The sequence below is a fragment of the Microtus oregoni genome, unplaced genomic scaffold (assembly GCF_018167655.1).
Source record: "Microtus oregoni isolate MIOR12 unplaced genomic scaffold, Mior012 000018F_ref0000195, whole genome shotgun sequence".
In the NCBI taxonomy this organism is placed as follows: domain Eukaryota; kingdom Metazoa; phylum Chordata; class Mammalia; order Rodentia; family Cricetidae; genus Microtus; species Microtus oregoni.
In genome coordinates, this window is record NW_024543077.1 from 21,984,790 (window position 1) to 21,999,861 (window position 15,072).

At 37.8% G+C, this 15,072-nt stretch overlaps 1 pseudogene; it reads left to right on the forward strand.

Moving 5' to 3' along the window:
- The first annotated feature begins 9,999 nt into the window (after nt 1–9,999).
- LOC121458686 lies at nt 10,000–10,317 on the forward strand (annotated as a pseudogene).
- The last annotated feature ends 4,755 nt before the right edge of the window (nt 10,318–15,072 follow it).

The following is a 15,072-nucleotide window of genomic DNA, read 5'->3' on the forward strand; positions in this document are numbered from 1 at the left end:
ACAATAGCAATACACTCCTAAACTCCACATTTAGACTTCATAATTGATAGGTATTTAATGTTTGTCTTCTCATATATCGATCTGTTTATCTAATATCTAACCATCTGTTCATATTGTTTTTATACCATGCTTTTTAGGAAATATCTGTGGAGCTTTGGGTGTTAAAGAACTGTGTGTAAGAATTGGGTGTTTGATTTTGTATCCCTGTACCCATATAAAATGTCAAGTTGTGGATGGCTATGCCTGTGATCCCAGCTAAGGTAAGATGTAGAAAAGAAGATCCCTGGGATTTGTTGATTAGCTAGAGTAGGAGAATCAGAGAACTCCAGTGTTAGATCCTGTCTCAAAATGGGATATAGATAATGAGAGAGAGACAGAGAAAGAGAGATGGAGATAGAGAAAGAGACAGATTGAGGAAGCCCCTTCATGTCAACTTCTGGACTTCACATACACCTATTACACAGCACTTGGGGACCCAGACTCTAGGTTACATTGAATTGTATCAAAAACTAAACCAAAACCAAACAGTGAGGACAAAGTCCTGGAATTGAGTGGGGCTGAGAAGACAGGTGAGCTTGTCTTGTGAGCTTAGGGAACTCAATTTGAGACCCAGAATTCATGCTGAAGAGAAAAAAAGTATGGCCACAAGGACTTTTGACACAGTACTGTGACATGGAGAATAATGGGTATCTAGGGCTTGTTTGGCAGCTAGCCTAGTCTACTTGGAAAGTTATAAAGCAATCACAGACCCCATCTCAAAAAAAAAATAACAAATAAGTTTGGGAAAATCAGAGAAATAACACCAGAGTTTCTCCTCTGTCTTCCACACATACACATGCATACACAATTGCACACATACATACATCTCCACAAATATGTATACACACTCATGCACAAATATACACACAAAGTATATACACTGGCACATACATATACATACAAATCATTACTAACTTTGCTTGTGTAGCTTTCCAAATGTTTATTTATTCTATTTTATATTTGTAATATAAACATTCCCAGCTATTGGGTAGGTTTTACATAAAAATGAAGTCATAGTTTCATGAGTAGCCAGGTTTTGAATATTTGGTAAGCCAAATCCCATTTCCTAGTAATTTTATTGTATACTCTAAAGATTTGTCACTCAAATTGGTTGAATAAGACACTGACTGGCCAGAAGCTGGGCATGAGGCAGAGGGAGGAAGACATGAATGTGCCATGCTGATAAATGTTCTACCAGTGGAAGATACTAAATGGGGAATATGGGTTAACTAAAATGTAAGAGCAGGTTAGTAATAACTATGACCTTTTGGGTAAGCATTTTCAATTCTTAAAATCTTAAAAGCCTCTGTGTGGTAATTTTGAGCTGACAGTTAAAGAAAAAATGTCTGTTCACAAATGGCATTCCAATGTGTAGCCAGATTTCCACATAAAATCTGAAATAACTTGGAAAAAATTCTGAACGCCCAAAAACATAGTCAAATGCAGCATCTTTGTAATGCCTTTTCTTTGGCGGGCTATGTTTTCTAGCAGTGACCAGAGGCTTGCCTCCTTCAACCAAGGGCTTTATGACATTAGCAACAAATCAATCAAGCAGCTCTCTTAAGAGAACCTAGGGGAGACAGGGAGAGAAAAGTGAGAAGGGGAGGATGTGGGGAACTTGGGGAAATGGGATGATTGGGATATAGGAGGGTTGGATAGGGGAGCAGGGAAGCACATATCTTAGTTAAGGGAGCCATCTTAGGGTTGGCAAGAGTCTTGAACCTAGAGTGGCTCCCAGGTGCCCCGGGCGATGTCCCCAGTTAGTTCCTTGGGCAGCTGAGAATAGGGAACCTGAAATGACCCTATCCTATAGCCATACTGATGAATATCTTGCATATCACCATAGAACCTTCATCTGGCGATGGATGGAAATAGAGACAGAGACCCACACTGGAGCACCGGACTGAGCTCCCAAGGTCCCAATGAGGAGCAGAAGGAGGAGGAACATGAGCAAGGAAGTCAGGACCATGAGGGGTACACCCACCCACTGAGACAGTGGGGCTGATCTATTGGGAGCTCACCAAGGCCAGCTGGTCTGTGACTGAAAAAGCAAGGGATAAAACCGGACTCTCTGAACATGGCAGACAATGAGGTCTGATGAGAAGCTAAGGACAATGGCACGGGGTTTTGTTCCTACTTCATGTTCTGGCTTTGTGGGAGCCTAACCAGTTTGGATGTTCACCTTCCTAGACCTGGATGGAGGGGGGGAGGACCTTGGATTTTCCACAGGGCAGGGAACCATGACTGCTCTTCGGACTGGAGAGGGAGGAGAAGAAAAGTGGGGGGAGGGGGAGAGGGGCGGGAAGAGGGGGAGGGAAATGGGAGGCTGGGAGGAGGCAGAAATTTTTTTTTCAATAATAAAATAAAGAGAGCCTTTTCTTTGGTGGGCTATGTTTTCTAGCCGTGACCAGAGGCTTGCCTCCTTCAACCAAGGACTTCATGACTCAACATTAGCAACAAATAAGCCGCTCTCTTAAGAGAACCTAAGTTTACTGTTTGTGTGTCTTCTTTCTCTATCTGACCCTAGAGCACAGGTCAGACACCTTCTGGCTGCTTTCCCTATATTTCTGTAAATCAAAGAATGTGTGGAGCCTTGATTTGATTATCTAGGACAGACACCCACAGGTGTCAAGGTCATGCATTTGTTTGTGGCTACAGCCTACCTGTGGTCTGTTATTCAACATGGCTGCCTCTTGAATAGTTTCTGGGAAGCATTACTGGGAATTACCTCCTACTTTTTCCCAGAAATGTCCTTTCTTAGTCAGTACACTGATACTTGGTTACCATGTACTATATCCTATAGAAATTTACCATGAAGTTATGGGGCCAAATATGATTACTGACTTATACTGTGGAATATCTTTTTCCCATTTTTAATTGTTTCAAATTTATTGAAAGTTCAAAATGATGAATTAGTTAAATGCATGATGGTTAATTGTGGTCTATAAAGAAAAGTAGGCATAAGAGAAATTTATGATGTGTAAGCATACAAAAGTGATTTTATTTATTTATTTTTAGTTTTACTGTGGCCACTAGGTGGTGCCAACAATAAATGAAAACTATGTGGTTGTTCTTGCTGACCAATCAAGAACCACCCACAGCCTTTGTGGTACATGAATGAACAAGTGCATATATCCAAGAACGTGTGCACATGAAAGAAATGATTTCACTAATCCTAAAATGTAACATAAAATGTAGTTTTGCTTATAAAGACATTAAGGAATTTGAAGCACTCTGGTAAACAAGGGATTGAAGAAAGACAGCAAGAACTTGCAAAGGCTTGCAAGTCAGCTGGTAGTCTGAAATGACTGCATAAGAAAGCTTCAAGTGGAGTACCGCAAAAGTTTTAAATGCAGGTGGAAATGCAATCAGATGAAACATGTTTGTTTATTAAACATGGGGAATGTTATATCTCTGTACAATTCAGCAATGTAAAAGTTAAATTATACAGAAAACAAACCCAGGCCATTTTCTTGTGTTCTCTTCCACTAGTTTGAACTGTGGAATATTACAGAGGTCCGTGTTCATTTAATTCCAAAAGAATGCTCTTGTTTCTCTTTAAGGAGAAATACCTTTTGAGTAATTATTTAATAACATGAAAATATAAGTAATGTTATAATGTTTTGCTATGCTAATTATGTATTAATCATATATTAAGAGATATATTAAAATATTAATTCTTTAAGCAGTATGCAAAGCAAAAATGAAAGTGTAACTTTCTAAGGTTGGTTATTTCAACAAAAGAAAACACTCAATTGTCTAAGATTATCACATTTTTGTCAAAATACAATTTATTGTCATAATTTAAATTCATACAAACAAGGCAACCTATTTCTTCACTTTAATTTTACTTTTTGTGTAGTATGACTCATTGAAAAAGTTCTCACACTAACCAAATAAAGCATTTTTCTGCATTTTATGCCATAGTAGCACATTTGCATCTAATCTCCATAATAATCCTTGCTTTAAAAAGCTTGATATTTTTCCTCTCCACATACCAACTAAATGAACATTAGAAAAACCATTTACCAGTGATTGCCTCAACTAGATTCATTCTTTGTCTTTCATTTTACATTGCTACCTTAGTTAGATTCTCATTTTTTATTGCTGAAGCTCTCACTTCCACGTGATTTATGAGAGCACAATAGTGATTAGAAACAAATGAGAGAAATAGGTGGGTTGACATACCCTAAGCTGTAATTACATTTTTTTTATGATGGACACAGTACTGACTGTGACAGTCCTTTATGAGTTCATGAGCTTTTGACCATTGTTATCATCCTCATTCATTTGTTAGCACACTGGCCTCATGAGACACAAAACTTTTTCTCTATAAGTGAACATTTAGGTTGATTTTATATTTAGAACACCATGAATATAGCTGCCATAAGCATGAGAATCCAATACTTCTAAATTCTTTTTTTTCTAAATTCTAATTCCATTAATATGGAAAATATACTGAGGAGATTGCTGGGATTTATAGTAATTTATGTCATTTTATGAGTACTACTCTGTATATAATGAAGACACATCAACACATGGATATAAAGAGAATGTCTGGGCATGACACTTTACTGTGTCCCCTATGGTAATGGTGCTGGCCCATGGGAGTATTATGTCCAAATGAACCTGAATTCATACACTAAATATGTGTAATTTTACATCAACTATAACAATGCAGCATGCTGTTACTTAATTTTAGTTGACCTACTGCTATCAGAGTTTATTTCCCATGATACTACACAATCTCATGTCATATTTAGATTCATTATTAAATCCTGGAACACGCATTATTTTCACTGTTTGTCTTCTCATTTAAATCATACTAAGAGTTGGATCTTTTAGGTGAAAATAACAATGTATTCTTTGTCACTATACCATTCTATACTGCAGTCTTCAATGTCTCTGTACATTATTTTCCAAATGAACACTCAAGAATGTTTAGAGTCCTGGGTACATGGCCTAGGTCAACACATGAATGAACAGAAGCACAGTCTACCATATGGTCCATCAAACTCCCAGAAGATCTGACAGCACAGCAAACCTGCTCATCCTATTCAGAAGGCAATGTACCACCACTTCTCATGGCATGACTTATGGTCTCCTTCACTTTTGCCCAGAGCATCATAAGAGAAGAAATCAAGAAAAATTCAAAAATCTACCTCCCAATGTTGCCCTGTAGAATCACCCAGCTGGGCCTCGGGATAATAGCAGCCCCTCTACTAGATGAGCAGAGATTAAAGATTAGATTGTATAGGCCTTCGCAGCTATGACCTTCCACCCTAGGGAAAGACTCTCATCAATAAAATATGTATTTTAGTAGGAACTCTTCCAGTCTCTCAGTGCACTTCCTGTTCCTCCTCCAAGATACAGTTTTCCTTGTGTGCATTTTTCATTACAGACTTGATGTCCTTTGAAGACAGGTAGAGGTATCACAACTTATTAATTCTGCTGCCAAACAAAGGTCACATTAACTGCTGTTAAAGCAAAAAGAAGCCATGAATTTGAAAACAATGAAGAGTCTATGGAAAGGCTTAGAAGAAGAATAAAGAAGGAAATTAAGGAATTGTTATCCTCAAAAATTATTTTAAAAAGTTGAAATAGACTTTATGGCCATATAGTCCAGAGTCAAAACATTTATAATAGAGCACACCAAGTTTCAGTCATTTTCTCTCAGAATGTTCATCTTAAACCTGTAAAATACCAGTTCTTTTAGGCACTGCCATACCATTTTATCCAGTTATATTTTGTTCAAACTAGTGTATTATCTGTAATTGTTTTCCATATTAAGTTCCCTTCTTAATCCAGATTCTAGATTTCCTGGTCTGTGGATGTGAGAAGTGACCAGTCAGGACATTTATCAATTACTCCATGATATTTCATGTTTATTCCAACAAATAAAGCTTCTCTGGAGATAAGAAGTGGGGGGTAACCACTAGTGAACCAGAGGTTTAGGCAGTAAGTGGCTCATGCCTTTAATTCCAGCATTTGGGAGATGAGGACAAGAATTTAAGATGGGTGAGGACGGGATCTCTTCCCTCATTAGATCCAAAAGTTTAGAGATCTAAAAAGTGAATGTGGCTGTTGGATTGCTTCTCTGTTCTGACAGCTTTTCCCCAATATCTGACTCAGGAATTTTATTAATAATACTAATTAGGATCATGCTTCAATCAAACAAGTTAACTGCATAATTTTAATGTAGCTGCTTGGTTTCATCTGTGTTCTGTCAGTTTTACCCCAATATCTGAATCTGGAAATTTATTAATAATACTAATTATGATCACACTTCAATCAATGTAACTACATATTTCTAATATGCACTACTTTCAAAACAGGGGAGTTTTTATGCTCCTTCATGTCTATGCCCTTTTAAACTGGGACAACATATGCTTTAAATTTGACCATTGAACTCAATTCTTACACGGGATCTACTGGTCTATTATTTCTTCTCACTGCCCAGCTAAGGCCTAGCCTTGAAGCAGTAGCAAGATTTTTTTTCTGGCACTGGGCAGAAGAAGCAGGATTATGAGTTCAATGGAATTATTAACTACATAGTGTAAGGCAAGCCTAATCTACAGAAGACATTGCTCGAAACAGAAATAAACAATCAACATACTTGAGAAAAGAAGAAAGAAATTCTTATTGACCTGGAAACAATGGGAAACAGAAATAGGGTAAGGATGAATTTAAAAGAATTGAAATTTAAAAATTGAAACTCATAATTGCTTTAAAAAAAAAACAAACAGCTGGTTCTTTGAAAAAATCAACAAATTGACAAGCCCCTGTCCAAACTAATAAAAAGGCAGACAGAGAACAAACAAATTAACAAAATCAAAAATGAAAAAAGGAACATAACAACAGACACTGAGGAAATTCAGAGAATATTAGGACATACTACAAAAGCCTGTATGCCACAAAGTTGGAAAATGTAAAAGAAATGGACCCTTTAAAGATAAGTACTATATACCAAAATTAAATGAAGACCAGGTGAACAATTTAAATAGACCTATAAGTTGTAAGGAAATAGATGTCATAAAAAACCTCCCTACCCAAAAAAAAAAAGCCCAGAACCACGTGGTTTTAATGCAGAATTTTACCAGAATTTCCAAGAAGAGCTGATACCTATACTTCTTAATATGTTTCATATAATAGAAACAGAAGAGTAATTGCCAAACTCTTTTTATGGAACTATAGTTACCGTGATACCAAAACCACACAGAGACTCAACCAAGAAAGAGAATTACAGACCAATCTCACTCATGAACATCGATGCAAAAATTATCAATAAAATACTGGCAAACTGAATCCAAGAACACATCAAAATAATTATCCATTATGATCAAGTAGGCTTTATCCCAGATATGCAGGGCTGGATCAACACACAAAAATCTATCAATGTAATCCATCATATAAATAAACTGAAAGAAAAAAACCATACGATCATTTCATTAGATCCTGAAAAATTATTTGATAAAATAAAAAACCCCTTTATGATAAATGTCTTAGAGCGGATAGGGATACAAGGAACATACCAAAATATAATAAAAGCAATACACAGCAAGCCGACCGCTAAATTCAAATTAAATGGAGAGAAACTCAAAGCCATTCCATTAAAATCAGGAACAAGACAAGGCTGGCCACTCTCTCAATATCTCTTCAATGTAATGTTTGAAGATCTAGCAATAGCAATAAGATAACATAAGGACATCAATGGGATTCGAATTGGAAATAAAGAAGTCAAATTTTCATTATTTGCAGATGATATGATAGTGTACATCAATGACCCAAAAACTCTACCAAAGAACTAATACAGCTGATGAACACCTTCAATGATTTGGAAGGATACGAGATCAACTCCAGAAAATCAGTAGCCCTCCTATACACAAAGGATAGAGAAGCAGAGAGGGAAATCAGAAAAACTTCACCTTTCACAATAGCCACAAATAGCATTAAATATCTTGGGGTAACACTAACCAAGGAAGTGAAAGATCTATTTGACAAGAAGGTTAAGGCTTTGAAAAAAGAAATTGAAGAGGCCACCAGAAAATGGAAGGATCTTCCATGCTCTTAAATTGGAAGAATCAACATAATAAAAATGGCAATTCTAACAAAAGCACTCTATAGATTCAATGCAATCCCCATCAAAATCCCAACAAAATTCTTCACAGACCTTGAGAGAAAAATAATCAACTTTATATAGAAATACAAAAAACCCAGGATAGACAAAACAATCCTGCACAATAAAGGTCCTTCTGGAGGCATTACCATCCCTGACTTCAAAATCTATCACAGAGCTAAAGTAAAGAAAACAGCTTGGTATTGGCATAGGAACAGAGATGTTGAACAATGGAGTCAAATCAAAGACCTGGATATTAACCCACAAACCTATGAACACCTGATTTTTGACAAAGGAGCTAAAAGTATACAATGGAAGAAAGAAATCACCTTTAACAAATGGTACAGGCATAACTGGATTTCAACCTGTAGAATAATGAAAATAGATTCATATCTATCACCATGTAGAAATCTCAAGTCCAAATGGATTAAAGACATAAATATAAACCTTACCACACTGAAACTTATAGAAGAGAAAGTGGGACGTAGACTGCAACACATGGGCACAGGAGACCACTTCCTATGTAAAACCCCAATAGCACAGACAACAAGAGCAATGATGAATAAATAGGACTTCCTGAAACTGAGAAGCTTCTGTAAAGCAAAGGACACTGTCATTAAATCAAAAAGGAATCTTGATGAATGGGAGAAGATCTTCACCAACCCCACATCAGACAAAGGTCTGATCTCCAAAATATATAAAGAACTCAAGAAACTAGACTTTAAAATTCTAAATAACCCAATTAAAAAATGGAGTACTGAACAGACACAGAATTTTCAACAAAAGAAGCTCAAATGATCAAAAGATACTTAAGGTCATATTCAACTTCTTTGGCAATCAGGAAAATGCAAATCAAAACAACTTTGAGATACCATCTTACAACTGTCAGAAAGGCTAAAATCAAAATCACCAATGATAGCCTATGCTGGAGAGGATGTGGAATAAGGGGAACACTCATCCATTGCTGCTAAGAATGCAAACTTGTGAAACCACTTCGGAAATAAGTGTGGCAGTTTCTCAGGAAATTGTGAGTCAACCTACCTCAGGATCCAGCAATACTACTCTTGGAAATATACCCAAGCATACTACAAAAACATTTGTTCAACTATGTTCATAGCAGCATTATTTGTATTAGCCAGAACCTGGAAACAACCTAGATGCCCCTCAATGGAAGAATGGATAAAGACAGTGTGGAACATAAACACATTAGAGTACTACTCAGTGGTAAAAAAAAAAAATAACACCTTGAATTCTGCATGCAAATGGATGGAAATAGAAAATACTATCCCGCCGGGCGATGGTGGCGCACGCCTTTAATCCCAGCACTCGGGAGGCAGAGGCAGGCCGATCTCTGTGAGTTCGAGACCAGCCTGGTCTCCATAGCTAGTTCCAGAACAGGCTCCAAAGCCACAGAGAAACCCTGTCTCAAAAAAACCAAAAAAAAAAAAAATACTATCCCGAGTGAGATAACCCAGACCCAAAAGGATGAATATGGTATGTACTCACTCATTAGTAGACTCTAGCCATCAACAAAGGACATTGAGCCTATAGTTTACAAGCTTAGAGAAGCAAAATAATAACTTGAACCCAAAGAAAATCATACGTAGATCCTCCTGGAAATCGGAAGCAGACAAAATTGCCAGGCAAAAGTTGGGAGCATGGGGGTGGGGGTGAGGGTGGGATGGGGGAAAGGAAGAGTGGGAGAGAGAAGGGAGAAGGGAAGGTTTGAGGAGAGCTTGGTGGAGTGGGAGGGTTGAGATGAAGGAATGGTGGATATAGGGGCAGGGAAGAAGATATCCTCATTAAGAGAGCCATTTTAGCCTCTTTCGGGACTTGGCTCCAAGATGACCAAAAAAAGGAGAAACAACGGTCGTGCCAAAAAGGGCCGCAGCCATGTGCAGCCAGTTCGCTGCACTAACTGAGCCCGCTATGTGCCCAAGGACAAGGCCATTAAGAAGTTCATCATTCAGAACATCGTAGAGGTGGCTGCCATCAGGGACATGTCTGAAGCAAGTGTCTTCGATGCCTATGTGCTCCCCAAACTCTATGTCAAGCTGCATTATTGTGTGAGCTGTGCTATTCATAGCAAGGTAGTCAGGAATCGATCCCGGGAAGCTCGGAAGGACCGAACACCTTTGATGTTGGTACCAGAGTTGCTATAATTGACTGCTGCTTTAGGGGTTAAATATTTTGTTAGTGGAGATACAACCAATCCACTAAATTATGATAAGACTTTCTGACTGGATAATAGGTAAATATAGTTGGGCTATATTCAAAATTATTTTATTACCAAAACTATATCATTTGTTTTACTGGAACAAGGAAAATGGTTTGTTTTTACTGCTGGATCATGTTTTGTGTAGTAAAGAAGAAATTCTTTGGTCAAATTGTAATCTTTGTATATCAATGTTAAGATTTCCTTATTTGTATTATAGTAAATCAATGGTTTTGAGAAAAAAAAGAAATGAACAATTTTCTGAATAGGTATCACATACCATAATTAAATCAAGATCAGGTGAATAATTTAAATCAACCTATAACCTGCAAGGAAAGGGAAGTCATTCCAACCAAAAAAAAAAAAAGCCCAGGGCCAGAGAGTGTCAGGGCAGAATTCCATCAGAACTAAGACCCAATAACAATACTCCTCAAAGGGTTCCACATAATAGAAAGAGAAGGAACATTGCCAAACCCCTTTAATGATGGTACAGTTACACCTCTACTAAAACCATGCAAAGATTCTACCAAAAAAGAAAATTACAGACCCATCTCCCTGATGAGCATAGATGCAAAAATACTCAATAAAATACTAGCTAAAATCTAAGAACACATCAAAAAATCATCTACCATGATGAAGTCAGATTCATCTCAGAGATGCAAGAATGGTTCAACATACAAAAATTTATTAAGAATCCTGCCCTCTTTAAGTTCCTTTCCTGACATCCTTTAGTAGTGAACGACAATATGGCAATATAAGCCAAATTAACCATTTTCTCCCATTAGTACTCTTGATTGCTAAGACTTCCCAGAATCCCTCATTGGCTAGGGCCACCCAGCTGGGACTCACAATATTAACAGCTTCTCTACTGGAGGATCAGAGACCAAATGACTCAGACAGCACAATCCATCCAGTTCTTCCCTCCCAGCCCAGCAGACAGGGCCCCAGTTTAAAAACTTTGTATTTAGTACACATTATTCTACTCCCCTAGATCACATCCTATCCCACATCCAAAGTACAGGGTCCTTTGTGTGCACATTCCATTGTACACTTACTTCCCAGTGCAGCCATCCCATTGGCTCAGAGATGGGAAATCCTGAAGACAAACACAGGTCACACTCATAAAGTAACTATTGTTATTGTGCATCTGTGGTTACTTTGTAACTGTTGTTAAAGAAAAACACACCATAAATTAGAAAACAATCCAGGCATATTTGGGTTTGGAGGCAACAAGGAGAATGTAAATATAATGTGGATTTCATCTCTAAAATTATTTTGAAAACTTGAAATAGACTTTATGGCCATGTGCTCCAGAGACTAGGGATTTGTGTTAGAGCACATTAAATATTTCTCATGTATTTTCTCTAAAGATGAACAACTTAATACAGAAAGGTAACAGTCCTGTTAAGCAGGGCCACAACATTTTCCCCAGATTTTGTATTTTAGATGAGCTACTTTAAATATAGCAATTAGGTTTAAAGATAAGGTCAGTTTCTTTCCCAGATTCTTGATTGCCTTGATCTGTGGACTGCAAACAATGGTCAATCTGGACATTCATGAAACATCTACAATTGACTACCTGATTCCACAATGCTAATTTCAACTACTGTTGAAGGAGGAAAGCTTTCGCCCTCAGTACAACTTCTCCCTTTCTGAACTGTGTCTCCACCAGCTTCATGTTGGTCAATGACCTCAACTCTTGCACAGGTCTCTCTTCTTCTAAGTCCCCAATAAAGGCCAGAAAGATCAGCAGACACTCAGTAACTACTCTACATTTCTTCTTCATTGACAAGTCAATGCCAAACCTGTAAGAAGTTGCAGGACTGTTTTCCCAGCACTGGGCAGCAGAGGCAGGATTAGGTGTTCAAAATGATTCTCAATTATATAGTATGAGGCAAGCCTAAACTATAAGAGACAAAGAAATCAATAATTAACATCACTTGAGAGAAATAAAATGCAACTATTAATGACTTGAAACATTGGAGGACAGAAACAGAGACAAGAGGAGCAATACACTTAAAAAAATATCTGAAAATTACACTAATAAGATTTTAAAATGATAAAAATATTGCACTCTTGAGATTAAATAAAACTTTCTATATTGACTTTGAAACAGAGTTGGCCTTTCTATAGGAGAGGGAATGTCACTAATAAGAGAGAGATTAATGGATTCTATATACATATTTTGGCTACTGAGATCTGTAACCTGACACATAAAGTTAGTCAATGGCCTGTTTCTCAAATCTCTGAGCTGACATGACTGTGTCAAGCAAGATCAACCATGTCTGCATAGAATTGTTGCCTAATTGCCTTTCTTGGAACTAGCTCCTGTAGACCAGGCTGGCCTTGAACTTACAGCCAGCCTTTGCCTCCCTAGTGCTGGGATTAAAGGCCTATGCCAACTCTGCTCAGCCAGGAACATTTTCATAATGGTGACTCCAATCCTAGGGTAGGGAAGTCTTGCAGATGCCTAGTAAACTTCCTAGGAAAAACTGCATCTTGCTGGGCATTGATGGCACACACCCTTGCTGCGCCAAGTGATCTCTTTGAGTTCAAGGACAGCCTGATTTACCCAGTGAGTTCCAGAATAGTCAGGACACTCCTAGAGACAAACCTTGTCTCAAAAAAATTTTTAAAAGGAGAATAGCATCTTGTATACTTCCAAGGGAGAAATGAAAGATATTAGAGAATTATAAGTACAAATTATCACATGAATTTAGGAGGAGACTACTCAAACAAATCTATACAATGAGAACACAGGGTATCTCAAGAACTTTACTATGAGCAGAGTGGCCATGGGACTGATAACTAAATCTCCATATGGTGGGAAGAGTTGGGTTCTTAGAATCTGAAGCAACCCCTCCACAAAGGCCTTGTCACCAGACCATTACCAGCTCCCCTAAGCATATTTCTGGTTTTAGAGAAGGAGCTTTGTTTTATTATCAGTAGATCAGATCCCTAGGGAAACTCAAAAGGCTTAGGCACCAATCTATTACTAGGTCTCCCAAGATTGTTCTTCCTTCCTCAAGAGGGCATAAAAAAAAAGCCTTGATTGATCAGGTAACTCCTCCAGACAACAATGTTTTGCATTTCAATTATATGTCACCTGGTGTCATATTGCCCATTTGAAAGAACTGTGCTTTTCTCAAATAGAAAACTGGAACTTTATACCACATCCTCTGTTCCTCCCCATCTGGAGACAACATTCCCTTGCTCACGATGTTGCTGTTTCCCAGCTGGTCAAAGCTCTCAGTTCTTCAACTCCCAGCAGCAACAATTACACTGCAGCATAAAAAACCACTGAAGGCAGCTCCTCTGCAAAGCTGAGTCTGAACATGGCTGCCCAGAAGAGGCCGGCATGACTTAAAGGGCCTGATTAGCTAATTCGGTCTGAATGAAAAAAACACTGTCCACAGGGCTATAGTGTGCTTAAAGACACAGCACAGTGGTTCCTGGCCATTGCTCCCACCCCAGTCAAACATCTTTTCTAGAAGGGCCAAGATATGTATTTCATAACACTTATCCCTGGCTTCCAAAAGTAGACACTGTCATAATCTTGCACTCCATAGGAACTTTCCCTTTTTCTTCCAGGACACAATGTGGCTAGCTAGCTTGTACAGTGTACTGTGCTGTGCTAGGTGGGTGCAGTGATTTCCTGTCCCACGGTGGAAAGAATGCTCAGAATATTATTAACAGCTAAAGAGAATTTTAAGGTAATAAATGGAGAAGTTTGTGCTGTGGCTTCATGCTGAGATCAGATGAACTGAAGGTACTTTTTATGGTGTTGGTAAAGTTATCTTTTAGAATAAGAATCAAAATTGATAATTGACTTTTCACAGTGTCATCCACTTGAATTTCAACTAAAACCTTATGGTACAGTATGAACATGCCAGAGGCATTTCTTTCCATCATTTGTTTAATTTACAATTGTTCCTACATGATTTTGAGGAAAGAATGTCACTAAATGTCTTTGCTTTTACATTGTGATTATCATTAAAGTGGATTTGTTAATTGAGCATGCTTAAGGAAAGGGAGAACATTGCATGAGCATGTTCAGACTCCCTACATAAAATCTCCATGCTTCATTCGTTGAGGAAAAACAATTTTGAAAACAACTTTATAAACATTCTTTATGCCTCCTACAGGCAAGAATTTTTTCTCATTTCATCTGTCTTGGCTGTTGAAATGTCTGGCTATTTTTGGCAGTTAAAATTGACTACACAAAGAATTGATTATACCTGAGGAGATTTTACTTAAAGGTTTGAAATGGGAAAATATTCCTTTAATGTGTATAGTTTGAGATGATAGGATCCACATTAAGCTGCTTGGTGTTTGTGTACACTTAACCAGTGAGCTATCTCTCTCACTCATGTCTGTGTGCAGTTTTAACACCATCACTCATGAGCAGTGGGATTTTCTAAATTTGAGACCAGTCTGGCCTACAGAATGAGTTCTACAACTACACAGAAAAATCCTGTCTTGAAATCACCAAAAAAAATAAAATCGAACCTGAATCCAACAAAGACTATGACCCAACTTTAATCAGCATCTCCCATTCTGGTAGCAGCAGTCACATATAAAGTATTTTGAAGAAGAAGAAAAGTCTCTGTTTTGCCTCCGTGCTCTAGCTCTGGCTACCAAGCTCATTCCTTTACTAGCATTAGAGCCTACTGCATTGTAATTTTGATGAATACTTAAAACC